This window comes from Equus przewalskii, chromosome 19 (genome assembly GCF_037783145.1).
Source record: "Equus przewalskii isolate Varuska chromosome 19, EquPr2, whole genome shotgun sequence".
Taxonomy (NCBI): Eukaryota; Metazoa; Chordata; class Mammalia; order Perissodactyla; family Equidae; genus Equus; species Equus przewalskii.
Window position 1 is genome coordinate 26,267,624 of NC_091849.1, and position 18,487 is coordinate 26,286,110.

At 41.4% G+C, this 18,487-nt stretch overlaps 1 non-coding gene across 1 annotated transcript; it reads left to right on the forward strand.

Moving 5' to 3' along the window:
- The first annotated feature begins 13,405 nt into the window (after nucleotides 1-13,405).
- Nucleotides 13,406-13,478, forward strand: TRNAV-CAC (transfer RNA valine (anticodon CAC)). The gene has a single exon. It is a non-coding gene; the product is annotated as a tRNA-Val (tRNA).
- The last annotated feature ends 5,009 nt before the right edge of the window (nucleotides 13,479-18,487 follow it).

The following is an 18,487-nucleotide window of genomic DNA, read 5'->3' on the forward strand; positions in this document are numbered from 1 at the left end:
CAATATTCAATATTTTGCATTTACCACACTTGCCTATCTACTGTCCAATGATGGCATCAAGTTTGAATCTGGTTCTGAAAAACCCAAAATAATGCTGCAGTTAGCATACACATATGATACAACCTGTGCCTTTGTGAGAATTGTGTGTGTAGGGGGGATCATACACACCTAGGAGCAGAATATCTGGAACATTGGGTATGAATAATCCTAGCTTGGTTAAAAAATGTTAGATTTCTCTTCAGAATGGCTGCGTTGAATAAACTCCCATAGGCAGGACATGAGGGGTATTATATCTGATTCCTGCATAATTGACACATGCAGCTTTCTAATTCTGCCAACTTAATGTAGGTAGAATAGTATCTCATTTTATTTTGACTTTTTATACATTATTAATAATATTAATGATTTAAAGTCTTTGTTAATCTTTTCAGATTCTTCTTCTGTATCTTGGCTCCGATAGGTATCCTGTCCCTGTTCTTTACCCATTTTTTATTGTGCTTTCTGTCTGATTTTGCTGATTTTCACGGCTTCTTACTGTATTATATAGATTAAGTTGTCATTTTTGAACTTTTCAAATATCTTCCACTTTTGTCATCCCTGTCTATTTACTTTTCCATTGTGGCGGTCGTTGAACATATCTTTAATATGGATGAAATAAACTATACTAATGTTTTGCTTTACTGTTTGTGCTTTTACAGCTTTTTTTTTAAAGTTCTTTTCTGTCCTTTAGGTCATAAAGATATTTTTCTATATATATTTATATTAATCTGTATTGGTTACATTTATGTATTTACACTTTCTAGATAAATATATTTTATAAACACCACAGATGATTTTACTCTATGCTAAGAGTCATAACAGAGTAATATAATAACTCCCATGTCTGCCAATGCCCGGGAACTCCTTTGTCTGATATGCCTTTTCTTGCCCCTGTTACTCGCTCCTCCCAATCCAGCTCTAGCCTAAGCACTGACAAGCCTGGACTTCCTTCAATGTGCAAAGGCAAGAATTTCTCATGCCATCTCTTCGCTCACTGCACAGAGATCTAAAAGGCCAGAGACAGAGCCCTGAGCTGGATGGACCAATGAAGCGAGTGACATGTTCCTTTCTCATGTTCCTTTCCCATGGAGGTATTAGAGGGCACACGTTTGTGAACTTAGTAAGCTCTGTGCATTACCAACAAGAGCCAGATTCCTGAGGAATCATTGATTTTAAGCCTGGGGAGAGTTGTCCTCGGACCTTTTAAGCTTGTGTGATACAGCTGATACAGGCGTCTCACGTTGCAATTCTTCCCCCTGGTAACCAAAATGATGGAGAAGAATCTATCTATTTATTTATCTTGGTGGCTCTAAATAGATGTTTTATGATGTTTATAAATTGATTCTTCTCCAAACCCTAGTTCAGGATTTAATTTCATCTCTGTTTCCAGGAGACTTCACAGACTTTCAACATAAACCCCTAAACACCGATCTGGGACCTGCCTGAATGAGTTCTTAAACAACCCACTAACCTATCCCTGCAGTGTCTGGCAGGGTCTCACTGAAGTGGTAGATTATGTGCACCTGGCTCGTGCCTAGCATGTAGTAGATGCTCAGGAAAGAGATTTCTTTAGTGGATCATTGGAACTCTTAGTTAAAATACTTCCTTGTTAAAGCCAATGTCGCATATTCAAACTCCAAATTTGCCTGCACTGAGGTTTTCCAAATTAACTCCTGGGGGAGTTTGTCTCAGTATCAACATTCCTCTGGTTCCAGACCTGAAGCCCTCACCTGGACAATCAGGGTCAGTGTGTTTGGAATAGGGGCTTACATTCATCTGGGAAAACACAGTTCTCTGATGAAGAATAAAAAATGTAGATACCTCCTATATAGAGTTATGAGACATGGTTCGTTCTCCCCTCTGTTTTTTCTTTGCAGATCCACTAAAAGAAGTGTCTTCTTTTGAGCATAAGTGTAGCCAACTAGCCACGCTATTTTTCATGATGTTGCTTAAAAGTTTTCATATTGATTTCACGCAGTAGCTCCTCAAAGAAAGCTAGACATTTTTGTGCTTTTCTTATGTTACCCTTCCCAATTTATTAGAAATAAAAAAAAGAAAGAAAATATTTCGCCTTCAGCTGGAATAAACTTCACTCACTGGGAAATTTTGCCTTTCTCAAACTCTGCGATTCCGGCCTGAAAAGACACAGAAAAACATCTACCTGGGGTGCTTTCTTCCTTTTTCCTCTTTCCCAGAAAAACCCACCCAAAGCTGCTTAAAGGTTTGACATCAGAGGAAGCGCATCAGGAGCCTCCACGGCTCAGAGGACTCAGCTCCTGCGCACAGTGCGCAGATTCTCTTTCACTCCTGAAGATAATTCCAGACAGATATGCTTGTTTTTGGCTGCAGAAAGTGCGCTCCTAGTCCACAGAACACTACACAAAACTGCTGGAAGAAATTAGGAGAGAGCTAAATAAATAGAGAGGCATCATACATTCATAGATGAGACTCTAGTTAAAATGACAATACTCTCCAAATTTATCTATAAAATAAAAATATTCCCTACCAAAATCTCAGCTAGGTTGTTATTTTCCAGAAATTTAAAAGCTAATCTTTAAATTCATATGGAAATGCAAAAGACCCAGGGGGCACACTAATCTTGAAAAAAGAGGAACCAGGGTGGGGGATTTATACTTTTGGTTTGAAAACTTTCAACAATGCTGCAGCAAGCAAGACTGTGGTACTGGCAATAAGGGTCTATATATGGATCCACAGAACATAATTGAGAGTCTAGAAATAACCTCCTACAGGTATTGTCAATTGATTTTCAGCAAAAGTGTCAAAACAATTCAGTGAGGGAAAGGATAGTCTTTTCAAAAAATGGTGCAAGGACAATTGGATGGATATTCATGTGAAAAAACACCAGTTTACTTCATTGCAAATTAACTCAAATTAGCTTTGAGTTAATTTTGTAATTAATTTTTGTAAATTTTAGCTCAAAATGGATCTAGACATAAATGTAAGAGCTAAAACTATGAAACTCTTTGAAAACAACATAAGAATAAATCTTTGTGACCTTGGAATAGGCAAAGATTTCTGAGATATCACACCAAAAGCATATAAAGCATAAAATTGTAAATTAAACTCTGTCAAAATTTAAAACATTTGCACTGCAGAGAATATCATTTAAAAAGTGAAAAGATGGGCAGCATACTGGGAGAAAATATTTGCAAGTGAAATATTCAATTAAGGACTTGGATCCAGAGTATATAAAGAATGTTTACTACTCAATAACAAGAAAAAAATATAATCTAAATTAAGAAATGGGCAAAGAGTTTAATAGACATGTCACCAAAGAACATATATGAATGCCCATGAAGCACATGAAAAGATGATGAATATTAGTCACTAGGGAAATGTAAATTAAAATCACAATGAGGTACTACTTCACACTCACGAGGATGGCCATACTATAAAAGATAGACAACAGCAAGCGTTGGTGAGAACATAGAGAAACTGAAACCTTCATATAGGTTTCAGAGAGAGAACATAAAATGGTGCAGCTGCTTTGGAAAATAGTTTTACAATTTCTTGAAAGGTTAGACATAATTTTACCATATAATGCAGTAATTCGACTCCTAGGTATCTACACAAGAGAAATGAAAACATATGTCCATGCAAATACTTGTATGCAAATGTTCGTAAGAGAATTGCCCATGTTAGCCCCAAAGTAGAAACAGCCTGAATATACATCAGTAGGTAAATGGGTGTCCAAACTGTAGCATATCCATGCAATGAACACTTTTTGGCAACAAAATGAACAAAATACTGTGTTGTAAGCTAAAACATAGGTGAAACCCAAAGCACTTGCGCCAAATGGAAGAAATCAGATGCGAAACTCCACATATTGTACGATTCCTTTAACATGAAATGACCAAAAATCAAATCTTAAAGACAGAAAGTAGTTTAGCGGTTGCTTCGGGCTGGGAATGGAATGGGAAATGACTGCAAAAGGGCATGAAGTTTCTTTGTCATGGGGTGATGGAAATATTCTAAAATTAGATTGTAATGACATTTGCAGAACTTTGTAGACTTGCCAAAAAAAACCCCGTTGAATTGTACACTTAAAATGGATCCATTTTATGGTAAATTACACCTCTATATAGCTGCTAAAAAATACTTTTCATATGCCATTTAGGGTTAGATATATGCATGTGCAGCTCAGAATTGAGTCCCCAAGTTCATACACAACTTTATGAGTTCACATTTCTGAGTTCCCTTCTGCAATTTCCCACTTTCCAGCTCTCAGTGGATCCTTTTCCTAGTACTCTGGCTAGAAGACTCGGGATTCAGTTTTCTTGCTCTGTTGGGCACTTTACTCAGCTGAGTCTTCCTCTGGGGTCACGCAGTGAGAAGACAGAGAGTAAAAGCAATTCAGATCTCCTCCATGCTCTTGGAACCAGTTCCTCTGGTCAGAGTCAAGATTTCCCCTCCCTCAGAGTTTTATGCTTGCATAGCTGCTGTTGCCATTGCCACCAACCACAGGAGAGATTGCCTGAGGGCTGGAGCAGCTCTGGGTTTTAGACCACCTTTGATTCTAGTCTGGGAGCTACTGGAGGAAAGGAGGTGAGAAACTCACAGCCAGTTTGGTGAAACTAGTTCTGGCTTTCTTCCCCAATCTGCTTCTATTATTTACTTTTCACAGTCCTCAGATAGCTGCTTCATGCATTCTGTCCTAGACTTAGTTCCATTCAAGAGAGATGAGTGGAATGCACTTACTCCATTTCTGAGGAGTGCTAACTGTTTTTTTAGAGTTCTTCTTACATATATTTATTATTTTTGACATGCTAAAATTTCCCATAATGGTCATTACGATTCTAATTCAAAAACTGTGCCAGAAGAGTGTTAGGATTTTGAAGTAGACAAACGTATGACAAATAAGAAAGAGAGGTCATGGGGGCCAGCCTAGTGGTTAAATTTGCATGCCCTGCTTGGGTGGCTGGTGGCTAGTGACTGGGGTTTGCTGGTTTGGATCCTGGGCGCTGACCTGCACGCTGCTCATCAGGCCACGCTGTGGCGGCATCCCATACAGAAGAACTAGAATGACTTACAAACAGGATATACAACTATGTACTGGAGCTTTGGGGAGGAAAAAAAAGAGAGAAAAAGATTGGGAAGAGATGTTAGCTCGGGGCCAGTCTTAAAAAAACAAAAGAGAGGTCACCATGGTTGGTCAGCAATCAAGCAGAAGCTGAAAAGCATTAAATCCAGCCAGCTACATTTAATCATGATGGGGTTAAATGCAGATATCTAGATTGAAACATGAGTTTTATTATCTTCATGACTCCAGGAAGGTCAATACCCTCTTGGAATTTCATTTTTCTAATATACAAAATTGAACCTTAAACTTGGTGTATTAATTCAACAAATATCTGTTGAATTTTCAGTATGTGGCCAGCACTGTGTAGATACAGAGATGGATAAGCAAAAGACCTCAAACAAGTCCCTATCTCTTCACAGAACTTAAATTCTAGTGCAGAGAAAACATGGTATATGAAAAAATTAAGCAAATCTTGTAATGTGTTCAAAGAAGATAAGTGCTATGAAGAAAAATAAAACAAGAATGTAAAAAAGGAATTCTGGGAGTAATATTCATGTAAAATAAAACTGATGTGGTGGCATTTGAACTAAGACTTGAAGGAAGTGAGGGAGCAAGGCATGTCTATATTTGGGAAAACTGTTCTAGAGAAAGGAATCAGTCTGTACAAAGGCCCTGGGGCGGGAATGGGTCTTGTGTTCAAGGAGAAGCAAGCAAGTCAATTGGAACTGCAATGGAGTAAGTAAGGGGAGAGAAGGTGAAGAGCTTAGAGAAATAATGAGCTATGCAGGAAAAGCTTGCACATCATTGTAAGGATTTTGGCTTTTACTTTGAGTGAAACAAGGGCCATTGTTTGCTTCTCAGCAAGGGAATGGTTTCATGTGACTTAATGTTAAAAGATTCTCTATGGTTGCTCCATGGAGAATATTGTAGAAGGGGAAAGGTGAAGCAGGAAGTCTATTAAGATATTTTTAAGCATTTCATGCCAGATATAGTGTAGTTTCGACCAGCATGGTAGCAGTTGAGATAGTGACAAATGGTTAGATTCTAAACACATTTTAAAGAAACAGCCAGACAGATTCTACATAGGGAGTGAGAGATGAATGGAATTGAAGAAGACTCCAATCCCTTTGGCTTTGTAACTGGAAGCACGGAGTTGTCTTTAATTGAGAAGGGGAATAAAATGAGGGAAGGTACTGGGGTGGGGGGAGATCAAGAGTTTGATGCTGGGCCCGGCTGGTGGTGCAGCGGTTAAGTGCACACGTTCTGCTCCGGCAGCCCAGGGATCGCTGGCCCAGATCCCGGGGTGCAGACATGGCACCACTTGGCACACCATGCTGTGTTAGGCGTCCCACATACAAAGTAGAGGAAGATGGGCACGGATGTTAGCTCAGGGTCAGCCTTCCTCAGAAAAAAAAAAAAAAAAAAGAGGAGGATTTGTAGATGTTAGCTCAGGGCTAATCTTCCTCGGAAAAAAAGAAGAAAAAAAGAGTTTGATGTTGAATATACTAAGTTGGAGATGCCTATTATAAGACCCACAACTGGAGATATCAATTAGGCAGTTTGATATACCAGTCTGGAGTTTAAAGAAGTGTTTCAGGCTGAGGATATTAATGAGTGAGCTGCTAACATATAGATAGTATTTAAATGATGAGACTGCACGAGATCTGGCAGGGAGTGAGTAAAATTGAGAAGAGAAGTTTGGACTGCACCAAGTCACCTTGGATTTGATTTAATTAAAGTTTGTTTTTCTGATCAAACTTTGATGGCCTAGTGACAAAAACATTGCATGAAAATTCCAATGGAGTGTTTCATACAGAGTCAAAAGAGGCTCATGGCATATCCCTCTATCCCTTATGCCAGACTTGGGCCCTGCTACTTTTTCATCTGAGTCTAAAAGTATCTTAACTTTTTGCCAGTTTTTTCAGTAGCCTCATCAGCACAACGAGAAATCAGACTATACCTGTGTAGGTCCTTTTGCTAGGCAGGCATGCTACTCTACTGTGAAGAAAGCATAATTCACTAACTTGTTCATTCATTTATCCAACAAATATTTATCGAATGCTTATGCTACATGTCAAGCACTTGTATTAGTTCCTGGGAATAGAGCTGTGAACAAAAAAGACAAAAATATCTATCTTACATTCCAGAGGAGGGATGATAGACAGTAAAGAAAACAAGTCACATAGAGATCTTGATGAATGAAGTGGACAAATGTTAATCAAGGAAGTGATATTGAAAGTGTGGTGTTTGTTTGGAATTTTGAGTAGGATTCTCATTGAAAGTGTCAATGAGCATAGGACCAGCAGGAAGAAAGTAATAAAGGAAGGAAGGAAGGCAAGATGAAAGGAGACTTAATGATATCTGGGCAAGATCTTTCTAGGAAGAGGTAGCAGCAAGGGCATAATAAATGTTGAGGTAAGACTATGCCTAGGGTATTGAAGGATTAGTAAATAGGCCAGTGTAACTGTAGCAGAATAAATAAAGATTTTGATGAAGTAATTGGATGTAGCTCATTTAAGTAGAGATGTCCAAACTTAAAATTATTTTTTTCCTGCAAGGCAATGTGCTCAATACACATTTCCATCCCTTATCTCCTCTCTGCTTTCACCAGTTAATGACTGTCCCTCCATCCCTGCTCATTACTACTTCTTTAAGTCCTGTCTCATTCCTCAAGTGAACCTTAATTCCATCTCTGTTCTTTATCTCACTCTTGATTTAGAGAGTTAGCAAGCAAGCATCCACAATGTGGAGAGGTTCAGAGAAAGAACAGGGATGTCTATTTCAAACATTCTTAGGAACAAAACAAACATCTTGAAAATTTGGTGTTTTCTTTACTAAGACAAGTCAAAATATCTTCTGGTCAAATCTGCAACATTTAAATATCTTTCCCTCTTGGCATATATTTGTCACTTTATTTTTCTTCTCTGCACTTCTGTGTGTATTACGTAAAATAAAGGATCCCTACAGTCTTTTTTTTTTGAGCAGATGATGACCTTGGTTGCATATGACTCCTAGTTTTTTGTGGTTGCATCTTTGTTCTCATAGTCTGGATTGGCAAACATACAAAAGTTTAATAACACACACTTTTGGGGAGGATGAGCGACATATTTACTGATTTTCTGTTTGAAAGTCATCACTGCTCTAAGCCATGTGATAGGACAGGGTTAAAAAAAAAAGAAGCAAAAAAACCCACCCCATGCCCTTGTGAAGCCCACATCCTGGTGGAGGCAGACTAACAAAGAAATAAGTGAGTAACATATGTAGTTTGTTCTACAATGATTAACCTAAAACAAAGACGTAAGGAATATCAGTTTGAACTGCTGTCCATTAACTTGAGGGACAGTGGAGGTGAACAAGCAAAGACTAGATGTTATGGACTGAACTATGTCTCCTCAAAATTCATATGTTGAATTCTTAACCCCCAGGACCTCAGAATGTAGATTGTATTTGGACATAGGGCCTTTAAAACGTAATTAACATAAAATGAGGTCATAGGGGTGGGCCCTGATCCAATAAGACTAGTATCCTTCTAAGAAGAGGAGATTGGTTCACAGATAACACATAGACAGAGGGCGCAACCACGTGAAGACACATTGAGAATGTGGCCATCTGCAAGCTAAGGAGAGAGGCCTCAGAAGAAACCAAACCTGCTAACACCTTGATCTTGAACTTCTAGCCTCTAGAATGGCGAGAACGTAAATTTCTGTTGTTTAACCCAGTCTGTGGTACTTTGCTATGTCGTCTCAAGCAGACTAATTCACCAGGCAAAGGGGAAGCACTGGACAGGCACGTGGACACTCAGTATCAACGCTCACACTCTAAGAAAGAGAGAGGATCCAGGTGCTTAATGGAGAGTGACCACCACACACACACACACCAACACTGGGCAATCCTATTCTCAATTCTACCCCCATCCCAAACCTGTTTGTTGTTGCTGGTTTTTTTTTTTTAACGAGAAAATATGTAAACTAATTTTATGATACTTGTTTTAAAAAGCTGGAGAAGGTGGGAAATGACTTAGCATAAGGCATACTTGATGTGTGTCTCATTTTAACGAAACCTAGATTTAGGACCAAAGGGTAAATTCTCAGGAGGGCTTTCCCTGCTGTTTCCAGCCTGAACTACATATTCTGTTGCAGAAGTAAAGAAAATGCACTCACTTTGACCCTTGACTTTAACTTATCAAACCACTCTCTAATCTAACAACCCAGTTTGCCAGCAGTGCTCTCCATACAACTCTTCCTTTTTACGATCTATAGAATTGTGTCCACGATATTGTCTCTTCAGGTTATTTTTTGACAACAGCAAAATCACATTCTTCTTAATCCCTTCCCCTGGTGAGAAGATAAAGAAAAAAATCTCAACTCCCACAGTAATGAACCTCACCTCTCAGGGGAAATTTACCCAAATTCTCTGGTCACGACCCAAGAACAAAATAAATATTTCAAAGGAGGCTTATTCCTCTAGTCCCAGGAAGGCTCACAGCAAAAGAGAAGATGTTCAAAACCATGAAATCAGAGTGAAACTGGGCCAAGGATCTGCCAACAGAGCTTGGAAGACTTAGTTTCCCTCTAGTGTGCAGATTCTTTTCCACTAGAGGAAATTCCAGGCAGACCTACTTTATTACGTCTTCGTTTCTCAGCGACCTTAGGAACCAGAAGCTTTAAGCAAGTTGCTCCGTAGGCGTCAAAGTTTTCATCCTTCTCACTATCCTTTTACTGCTTGAGAGGAAAGGACAAGCAAGTGTTAGGAGCTGCAGCAGTCTCCAAATTCTCTTCATTCTTTCCACATCTCAGAACCTTCACACACTTGGAATACAGGTGCGCTCAATACGTTGTGGGAATGAATCCATAACCTGTTCATTTCTTTCTCCAGACACAAGGATGCTATTAGAATGTGACTCCTACCAATTTTATGGCCTGATGAGTGGCTCATAGGGCTCCAAGTTTTCTCCTAGGTGTTTTCAAAAGTTGCAAGTTAGACATGGAGGAAGAATGTGAATCTTTTTCAGATGAGTGCTCCAGGAACTCCAAATATTGAAATGCCTGGAAATAAAGTTTGTCTTTCAATCAAAAGGGGTACAAGCAGCCTTCTTAAAGCAATAAATGGCAGCAATAGAAGCTGTACTGTTTGTCTTGGTGGAGGAACCCATTCAGATTTGGGATCAAAGATCTTGATCTCCAGATCAGCTTCGCGGATGAGACCAGTGCAGGTGCACAGATCTTCACTTTCAGAAGGACCCTGTGTTGGGGATTAATGCTCTGAGGTCACTGTCTTGAAATCCTTAAAAATTTTCTCTTTGAGTTTGTATTTTTTTTCTTTTTCTCCCCAAATCTCCCCAGTACCTAGTTATATATTTTAGTTGTGGGTCCTTCTAGTTGTGGCATGTGGGATGCTGCCTCAACATGGCCTGATGAGCAGTGCCATGTCTGCACCCAGGATCCAAACTGGACCTGAACCGGGAAACTTCAGGCTGCCTAAGGGAAACTCCAGGCAGCCTAAGCTGAGCACAGGAACTCAACCACTCTGCCATGGGGCTGGCCCCTCAGTTTGTATTTTTTAAGTGAAGTCTAATGAGACAGTGAAGCATGCACTGTGGGTTTGGATATTTGCATACGGTCTGCTTTCTGCTGGCTCCCTGCCTCCCTGGGATATGTTCTTAGCCACTTGCTTCTGCTTCCTGGCCCTGGGACACACCTGGCCTGCCCTGCCCTGCCCTGCCTAGCCCCATGACTGCTGCCACCGTCCACCTCAGGCGGGGCCCAGGCTCTGGGTCCAACACTTCCACCCAGAGTGGAGATGGCAACGTCACCCCTCCTTAGGTAGGAAGTGAGGCTCGCCCCTTCCCACCCATATCTGAGTAGTGAGTGAGTCTCTGCACTGAGGTTGCAGTCCTTGCCATGAATTGGGGCTGCAGCCTGTGGGAAGGGGAGATTAGCTTCCCCAGCCCCAGATAGAGCACCCTTATTTTTTATTCTGAACTAGGCGTGGCAAATTATGCAGCCAGTCCTATTTGGGATAATAATAATCCATACCTAAAGAAGATGTGGTATATATACACAATGGAATACTACTCAGCCATAAGGAATGATGACATCTGGCCATTTGTGACAACATAGATGGAACTTGAGGGTATTATGCTCAGTGAAATAAGTCAGAGGGAGAAAGTCAAATACCATATGATCTCACTCATAAGTAGAAGATAAAAACAACGACAAAGAAACACGTAGAAACAGAGATTGGATTGGTGGTTACCAGAGGGGAGTGGGGAGGGTGGAGGGTGAAAGGGATGATCAGGCACACGTGTGTGGTGATGGATTATAATTAGTCTTTGGGTGGTGAACAGGATGTAATCTACACAGAAATCGAAATAAATAACGACGTACACCTGAAATTTATATAGTGTTATAAACCAATGTTTCTGCAATAAAAAAAAGATAAATAAATAAAGCGCCCACACATACACACTCAAAAATAATAATAATAATCCATACCCTGGGGCAAGCATTTGTCACAGGGCTTCTTACAGGGGAGTATCCAAGGCAGAAAGAGGCTAAACAATGTGCTCAAAACTACAAAGCAAATAAATCACAGAATTGATATCAAGTATCAGTGAAGTCTGGCTTCAGAGCTAGTGCTGCTGGAGACATTCCATGCTGCCTCCCATCCCCCAAGACCACACTCTTACAAGGATCTTCTCCTTCAAACTTTATATAAATTCTCAAGGCAATTTGTGTCAGCCTCACTTATCTGGTTTAATTTTATAATTTTTTAGATTTAGTTTTCTATAGTTTCTTGGTCAAATAAAATTTTTAAAATAAATAAATTTGCTAAATTCTTGCTTCCATTTTTACTTTTTTATTTTTGCGCTTTTATCTGCTGAATGATTTTATCTCACATATCAACAAAGGTTTTCCCCCTTAATGAGCTATTCTTTTCTGACAGAGTGAAAATATATTATGATTTATTTAAAAGTGTGTTCCAGTGCTCTCAGGTTATTTTTCTTAAGTAAATTTAAAAATAATTCAGATGTTAATTGTTGATGCATCCATACCATTGGTCTCCAGTATAAGTCTATAAAGAAATGTGAGAATTTAGGTGGAAGCGTGAGAAGCTGAACTAACTATAAACTTTCATTTAAAAAAATTCACTAGTTTGTAAAAACAAAAACAAAAAACTCCCACACGAATGTGAAACTGTTAAGGGAAGCACAGTTTTAGCATAACATATAAAATATTCGAAAGAGAAAACTTGCTCTATCTTGTCATTTTACTAAAAAATTGTAAACGAACATGAATTATGCAAATTGATCATAAGTCATGCTGGGCTGGCTTCCAGGATCTACCGGATCCTCTGGGTGCGATTTCATTCTGTTTCTCTTTTAACTCTGGGATGCACAGGCACCCCACAAATTGGAAATCTAATGCCAAGGTGGAAGGGTTTCTGAAGGGTCTCATTTTCCTTGCGCTGGTTCTCCTCCTCCTCCGATCTCCCTTGCCCACGCGTCCAGGGCCAGGCTTGGACGCCATTCAGTCGCCCTGCCTTTTGGCCTCAGATTTCCCGAGCGACCTCAAATCGCAACCTTCATGGGCATCAGATGAGATCTCTTTCCGAGGTCTCGGTACTGCTGAGGTTTTGAAATACGGTTCCAGTCACCATTCCAAAGGCTGCTGGCAAGACCCCTTGAGTCGTGGTCTGCCTTTCAGTTATCACAGTGGTCCTCCTCCTGTTATAAAACAGTGACAGACGTGGACACTGAGCATACACATTCCATGTCAGGGGGCCACTTGACGTCTTTTAGACGCTCTGGGCTCTGAGTCCAGTCATAGGAAGTACGATCCTCCCTTCTCCATGCACAGTCCTAGCTCTGCCTGGCAGACAAGTGGGCACATCCCCCTTTCCGCCCCCCAGTTTCTGTAGGTTAAATGCAGCCTGGCACAGAATGGGCAGTTTCCAGAGTTCCAGTCCACCGGACCCCGGTTGTTTTCCTGGGATCATTTTCTGGCACCCAAGAGATGGACATCATAGAACCTTCTCAGGTCGGATAAACCAAAATAGGACAAAATCGAAGAATTTTTCTGAAATCTACCATATCCCCAGGCTGCCTAAAATTTCTGTCCTACGTTTAGAAAGCGATTCTAACCCTAAGCGTAGTATTTCCTTGGTGTGACTAATTGCCTCCAATATTATTGATTTGAACAAATAGAAAGGCGCAGTAGCCCTGAGAAATTCTCGAAAGAAAAGATCAGTTCAATGTTACTGAACCTGAGGTAGCCAGAAAAAAATCTATTCTCTATTGGAGAAGAGGAAGAAACAAGCGTTCGGGTTTCCGTAGTGTAGTGGTTATCACGTTCGCCTCACACGCGAAAGGTCCCCGGTTCGAAACCGGGCGGAAACAACTGTGCCCAAACGCATCTGCTTTTGAAGATTCTCCTACATTTCCTCTAAGTCGTATTTAAAATTGCACTACAGTAGGATACTTGGCTCTCTTTGCTGGCGGGGAGTAGGGTGCTGGCTAGAAAACAGAAGGTTCTTCCGTCAGGTGTCCATCTCCAGCCCGTGGTCCACCCGGGTGTCAATGGAATGAGGCGCCCAAGCAGATGTGGAGGGAGATTTTCTCCGTCTTCTTGGGAATCTGAAGTGTCCCTCTGAGGGATCTCAGGATTTCTAAAAGGAAAAGATCCGAAATCGAGTGTTGATGGCCACTTGAGTGGACATCACCAATCTCCAGCAATTTATTTATTGCCGAATATTTTCAGGCATCTCTTGACATTTGGGGCATAGGGTATCGTGGGGAGGGAGATGGATAAAACAAGATTCTGCAGGGAGATGTCAGTGGAGCAGACCCTACAGCTGACCCTGCCTCTTTTGACGAATCCTTGTCTGGATGCGCCCACTGCCTGGTCCCCACGAAGACCTCAGGAGCTCCGTTCGCAGCCAACTTGATCAACGGCTTTCTCCTGGGATGCGCTTTTGCGGAAAGCTGCGGTGGAGCGGAGTCCTGGGTTGAACCCGCCCCTCCAGGCCAAGGCTTGGCTCAGGGCACTCACGCTTTGCCTGCAGCGCCAGGACTCAGTGGCTCAGCTTCAGTGGGATCAATGCGAAGCTCCACTTAGTCCAGGACGCTCCAGGTGGATTTAGGATGGGGGTTAGGGTGCGTTTCCCTGCGTGTCTGTGCGCTGGGGTCCTCACAAGGAACCTGGACCTGCAGATGTTCTTGCTGGACATTTCCCAGGACTCAGCATCCAGCTGGTGGAGATCACTGAGCTCTGACCAAGGCCATTCCCGGTAGGAGGAGGGAGTCGGCATCCTCTAGATAAGTGGAGTCATTTACTGGGATTTTTTGGAGGCGAGGAAGAACACAGGGAAAGGTTTAATAGTGACTTGGTTGTGTGTGTTAGTCTCATACTTTACTCAAGAACACAGACCATGCAGGACAGTCTTTCTTTGCAAATGGCTGAGTCCATCATGTGTATCCTCATTTGAGTGCAAAGTCCGCATAAGTAGCTCCCTTTTGGCTCGTGTTCAACTCAACAAGAAAGTCCCTTTTGCTGGGGCATGAGCCTGGACTTAGTAAGAATGTGAATCGATTTAAAACATTAGGAAAAATATTCAGGGTCTTTCTTTATTGTTTTGCCTCTTAGACCTAAAAACAGCCCTGTCTTTTTTTCTTCAAGCCTAAAACTAAAGTGCCTCATTGGGAGTGTTAAGTAGGTTCTTGAATGAATCTCTCTAACAGTTCTATCAGGCTACCAGCATTAAAGAAGTGCTGATGCACCACTTCCCATCCTGTAATATCTCTGAAAGAGAGCAGTGAGAGGAGGATCCTCCTAGTGGACAGAGCTTTGGGTGGTGGATCTAGACATCTACTTCTTTCGGATATCAGAATAGACATGAACTCATGCATAGCAACTAACGGGTTGGCTTGTTGGTCAGAGAGAGCACAAAGTGTGAAGATCTTTCTATCACACGTTAACTTCCACCAGAGTGCATCCACCACAGAAGTACTAAACAACCAAGTAACCAGAATGATTCTGCCAGTTGTTGTCAGCCAGCCTTAGTAATTAGCAACTCCAGTGCTGGCAAATTGGTCACATCAATGGAGTAGCCTGGTGGCAGGGATGGCCCAATAACCAGGGTTCCCATTCATGAAGGCTGATCAAGTCACTGCCACTGCCAAACATTGAACCTGCCAACAATACACACCAATGCTGCTTCTCTGGAGGAGACCAAGCAGCCACTTGCCTTTTATCGGTTCATTCAGGAAAAGTGAGCAACCAGATCAACCAGAGTCCAAGAGAAGATATTCCCAGAGGGGATAAATTCATTATGTGAAGGAAGGGGCTCTGAGTAGAACAAGTGGTGGACTGGAGTGGCTGTGATGGATGTTCCATCCAGAAACATTCCTTTCTAATGCAAGGCACACATTTCTCCCAGCAGCCTGGAGTGTTGTTTGCTGATAGGTCAAAGCTGAGCTCCTCCCAGGAATTGCTTCAACTAAAGGAAACTACTTTGTCTAAGGTTACACCCTCTCTCTGAGAGCAGCCTACATCTAAAGACAGGTCTCTGAGTGGATACAAGTCAGTTCCTGTGTCTCAATTCAGGACAACTCTCAAGGGTCATTGCAACTCCAGAGCTCCCCATGGGCTTGGCTGACACCTCTGTTGCAATAACATCCCAGTTCATACTTCTATCCTCTGAATTCCTCCTGTATATTGTTCTTGAAAACACTTCCCAATAAACTTCCTTCATAAAAACTACGCCCCAGAGACTGTTTTCCAGAGAACTCAGTCTAATACATTCCTCTAGACTCTACTCACAAAAGAGTTACTAAAGACATTATTTTAAGGCATAAGTCAGATTTGTCTCTCCTAAAATCAGAATTATCCAATAGCTCCCCACTGTACTTGAGGTGAAGCCAAATTCCCAAGATCTCCTACAAGGTCCTACACATTCTAACCCTCCATTTCTCTCTGTCTCATCTCCATTATTCTCTCCCTCACTTGTGCTCTGGCCACATGGGCCCTCCTGCTATTCCTCAAACATTCCATGCAAGCACCCAGCTTTGGACTTCTGCACTGGCTGTGCTCTCTGCCATCTTCTTCCAGTCAAATGTGTTACCGAAACCTTAATAAGCCTACACTAACAACTGTTTAGAATTCCAACCTACTCCCAACACTACAGTTCCCCCTACCTAACTCTATTTTTTCAATCACATTTACAGTCCTGTATACATTATGAAATTCCCATTTTTCTCATGTTTATTAGTTATATCTGCTTCCACCCTCTATGAAGGCAGAATTTTTTTTGTTGTTCGTAGTAGTAACATGTTGTTGCTGTAATTGTCTAACGCCTCCCAAGTACCTGAAACTGGGAGATCATCTGAAACTCTCTTTATGTGACTGCTCTGCATAAAATCTTCCATGGATTCTCATTCTTGTTAGAATCAATTCAAAAATCTTTAATTTTGTCTATAAATAATACGTCTTTCTTCTTTTTTTCAGGAAGATTAGCTCCGAGCTAACATCCACTGGCAATCCTCCTCTTTTCTTTTGCTAAGGAAGACAGGCCCTGAGCTAACATCTATGCCCATCTTCCTCTGTTTTATATGCGGAATGCCTGCCGCAGCATGGCTTGATAAGTGGTGCATATGTCTGCACCCAGGATTCAAACCAGTAAACCCTGGGTCACTGAAGCAGTGCACGTGAACCTGACCACTGCGTCACCAGCTGGCCCAATACTTCTTAATTTACACCTGAGGTAGATCATTTATCACCTGTTATTCTTAGTTTACATCTGATGCAGATCAATTAGTGACTATTAATTATTTTCAGCACTCTCTCTACCAACAAAAGTACCCTGATTTAGATATTATATTCTGCTAGAGGGTCCAGCATCATCTACACATTCTCTTCTCTTCTAGCCTGATCCCCTACTACTCTCCCCCATTGCTCTGCAGTTCAGTCTTACTCTCCAGACACACCAGCACGTCTTAGCTCCTTTCTCCTCAGGTGTTTTTTTCCATGCTGTTCTTTCTGAGATGTAAAAAAAGGAAGCCACTGCTGGCCCTTCTCCTGGCTGTCCACTTAGCTCCCTCCTTCTTCTGTCTGATTCTATCACTTTCCCTTAGTCAAACACCATTAACTGCACCCCCAAAGTCTCATCTACCAGCGAGAAGGTGGTATTTCCAAATTAAACATGCCTGCACTGTGAATTCCTCCACATCTTCACTGGCTGTCTAGTTTTGCTTCAGACCTGTAGTATGTAGCAGGGAATTCAGAAAGAAGAAGGAATAGGGAATGTGGCCAGGATCCTATTTATTTGCGCTCAATATAGTTAAAAGAAATAAAAATAATACTGGGGTCAGCTCTCTGAAGCACAATCAGACGACGTCCATGAAAATTGCCAATGAACATATTATTTGATGCCATTTTCCAGCATGTCTGCAAGGCATCGTGACACACATGAGATGTGAACAGTGTTTGCAACAGCAGGATGGGGAAGATTAAGCTAACTGTCTGTTAAACTGTGGTACATTCCATGTAATTGGATACCATGCAGAGATAAAGGAAGATGAAAAACACTTCTCTGTTCTGATATGGAAAGATCACAAAAATACATTCTAAGTAAAAGATAAAAAAGCAAGACAAAAAAATGTGGATAAAATACCACTCCCTGTAAAGAGAAAAAATATATATGTAAGTGTTATGTGCATTTAAAATCTCAGGAAGGATAAACAAGATATTGAAAACAATATTAACATTTTTTGGGGACGAAGACTGCTAAGAAAGGTTGAGCAGGCAGAAAAATCTGGTTCAACGGCCTCTGGAACGGTGGCAGAGCCACGTTTCTAGAACTGGACAGTACCGAGACTCCTGAAGTGACCTCCAATTTGAGGTCACTCCGGAAATCTGAGGCAGCTGGTAAATGGGAAGGCTCCCTAATGGCGACCAAGTCTGACCCCGGAGGCGCTGGGCAAGTGCGACCTGGGAGACTCTGGGACAATCGAGAATCAGACCTGTGGGAATATTCTTCAGACACAAAGTGTTATCTACTAGTGAGCGGCCTTTCCGAAGCCTGGACTCGCTCGTAGTTCAGGGCGTCAGGTTCATTATCTGCACGTGCTGATCACCAGCCGTGTAGAGAGCAGCAAATACTTCCAGGAATTCTCGGGCCACTAGCCGCAATTTGAAAAGCGTGTTTCCCCTTTCAAGTGTATGAGTGCGACTTAAAAGCAATGTTCTTCAATTCTTTTGTTTTGTTTTTGTTGTAAGAGAAAGCATCTCGTTCTTTTTATTAAGGGTGACAAGCAGCAAAGAAATTCTCCTAAGACAAATAACTCTAACAATTAGTTTGAACTGAACAGTTAAAAAAAAAAAAAAAAATAGGACGTTGACAGTGACCGGG